Source organism: Chrysochloris asiatica, unplaced genomic scaffold, assembly GCF_000296735.1.
Source record: "Chrysochloris asiatica unplaced genomic scaffold, ChrAsi1.0 scaffold00120, whole genome shotgun sequence".
Classification (NCBI taxonomy): Eukaryota; Metazoa; Chordata; class Mammalia; order Afrosoricida; family Chrysochloridae; genus Chrysochloris; species Chrysochloris asiatica.
In genome coordinates this window covers 8,547,538-8,550,761 of record NW_006408638.1, presented here as the reverse complement: position 1 = coordinate 8,550,761, position 3,224 = coordinate 8,547,538, and positions in this window count along the sequence as shown.

The following is a 3,224-nucleotide window of genomic DNA, read 5'->3' as shown; positions in this document are numbered from 1 at the left end:
AAAAAAAAAAAAGAGTAAAGCTATTTGGGAACCAAAGTTACTTTATTCAACTTCCTATATATCATTTGAAAAATATTTTAATTTTCTTACTCTTTAAACAATGATGTCTTCTTAATTAACACAACACATACTAGCTACACAGGTTCCCTGCTTTTTTATTATCTAATCCTCAAAATACCAACAAACACTAAGTCAAATCTGAATCCAGATTCCAAAGCCCTGGAAAGAAATGCATTGCTTTAATTTGGATCAAAAGCATGATCATGAATTTTGGTCAGTGCAATGTTTTGGGACTCACTGTCACTGTCTGATTAGCAGTTACCTGAATATGGACTTTCTGAGAAGATAGCAAGCACCTTCTTTATGAAGGTAATGTGAAACCAGAGAGAAGATAAAGAGTAATATAAAATTTCAGTCTGGTACAATACCAGAAATGGAGCAAAACCCAACTTTTATTGACTACTTACTGCTTGCCAGGAACACTTCAATAATTACAGGCCATCAAATCTGAATCCAGATTCCAAGGTCCTGGAAAGAATTATGTTACCTTAGTGTTTTCTACTTTTCAGCTGAATCTCTAATATTAAGTACTGTCCACTAAATATGGGAACCCAATAAATATGTTTTTGTTAAATGCCATGTAGTCAGTTCTAACTCATAGTGACTCAGGTTTCCAGGGTTTTTAAATCTTTTACAGGAGCAGAAATCCTCATGCTTCTCTTATGTCAATAAGTATAGTTTTCATAAATAAATGAATGGCTGAAACTTATCTCTCAAGAGATAATGCACAAATAGTCATTAGAAAATTATAAAGCATAATTGAAAAAGAAGAACCATGGTGGTTGTCTTAAAGAACAGATATACATTTAATTGATATTGCCTACTGGTCGCTATGAGTCGGAACCAACTCCATGGCACATAACAACAACAACAACAACTGAGAACAGAATCTTGCAATACACCACAGAAGGAAAATAAGATACATGTTAAGAGTTAGACTTTATTCAATAAGTAAAAGAGAACCTTTATGAGATCTAACATCATGTATACTATTACAATGACTTCCTAATTTTTCTCTCAGATGATACCATATTCATCTCTCCAATCTGCTAAGAACATTACCATAATGATTATTATAGATATGGTTGAGTGGTAAGTTATTAAATGGACTATGGGTGATGCTAATAATAAAATTTCACATTAATGGCACTACTATATTTTAAATAGTTTTCTTTCATCTGTTAAACTTTCAACATTTATCCATAATGCCTTCATCTCTTACTCTTCCTATCTTAAACATAAGATTACTAGTATAAAGTTTGTATCCTACAAAAATAGAAGAAGAAACAGTGTTGCACTTGTGTTAACAGGGCAGAGAGAGTCACAACTGCATTCATAATTGGACAGCAGAGGGTTTTATAGCGTATTTATACACATATTGCATTCGAAGAGAAAATGAATAGCCTAGATTATTTGCTCTTCAAACAAATGAAAGCCTGATAAACCAGCTCTTAGAGATGTGTGTGTCTCTTAAGAAGGTAACTCAGATGGTTTAAAGTGATTTAATATAATAGTAATACTGTGTGGCTTGCAAAGACACATTAAAATGAAGTGCACACCCTTTATTCCTTTATTTATAGTCATGAATCTACCTAGATTTTGAATAAAAAAATTCATTAAATTCAAGTCTCTAAAGCTGAGTTCCATTATTTATTATTGTTAAATATTTTACACTTATGCCTCTCAGAAAAACTTTACTTATATTATTCCATTTTATCTTTACAATTACCCTACAGAGAGTATAAATTTGGCAAAAATACTTTGTTCAACCACAAAATATCAGGTACTATGAAAACTAGTTTAAAAATACACAATTTGTTCTTAAGTTCGAGTTGGAGTAAATAGCCACGTCATCAGAAAAATTGTCAGAGAATATCATTAGAATTAAACTAGAGGTAGTAGAAAGTGATCTAGGCATTAAGAAGAGTCTCACCTTTTAAAGTAGGAAATGAGCAGCCTGGCTTTGAAAGGATCCTGGCGTGACACTATAAGTTAATGCATTGGACTGCAAGGTCACTGTGAACTACAAGGTTGGCAGTTCAAACTCACCAGCCACTACTTGCAAACCCTATACAGGGTCGCTGTGGATTGGAACCTATTTGACGGCACTTATCAACAGTAACAATAATCCACTCAAAGAGAAAAATAAAGGCTTCCAGGAACCAAAGAGCATCAAAGTGTCCAGTGCAAAAATTGAACTCAGTTTAAATATAATCCATCATTATATTATTTGTGTATTAAATCTGGAGCTGTTGTTAATTACCCCTAATTTATGGCAGCCCCATGCACAATAAATGAAATCCTGTCCAGTACTACAACATCTTCATAATCAATTGAAAGTTGGACTGCTGTGATCCATTTGGTTTTCATTTGCTGATTTTTCAGAAATAGATCTTCAAAACTTTCTTTCTAGTCTGTCTTACACTGGAAGCTCAGATCAAACTCAATCAGTATCATGGCAACATGCATGTTTCCAGTGACAGATGATGGTAGCTGCTTTTGAGATGTGTTGGCCTGATATCAAACTTGGTATCATCCATGTGTTGTGGTTATTAGATGCCTTACAGTCTCATAACAACCCCATGTCTAACACAACAAAACACTTCCATTCATACACCATCCTCACAATTGTTGTTATGTTTGAGCCAATTGTCCCTGCTACTGCGTCAATCCATATAATTTGAGGGTCTTCCTTTTTTTCATGGATCCTCTGCTTTATCAAGCATGATGTCCTCCAGGAATTGGTTCTTCCTAACAGCATGTTCAAAGAACAAGAGATGAAGTCTTGCCATCTCCCCATTCTAAAGAGCATTTTGGCTCTATTTCTTCCAAAACAAATTTGTTGATTCTTCTAGGAGTTGATGGTACTTTCAGTATTCTTTGCTAAAACCATAATTCAAATACATTCATTCTTCAATACTTCCTTGTTCATTGTCCAGCTTTCACACACATATGAGGTGATTGAATTTAAAAAGTTTTGAGAACAAAGAAAATGGCGGATCGGGTGGACGTATAGCAGAGAGCTCTGCCAACAACAACACAGAATACCCGAACAAGCAAGCTCGGGGAATGATCCCAGAACTCTGAACCACATATAAAGGAATACTTAGAAGGTTGGAAGGCTCACAGCTGGGGGAATTTGTGGCAGAAGCAAGAAATCTATT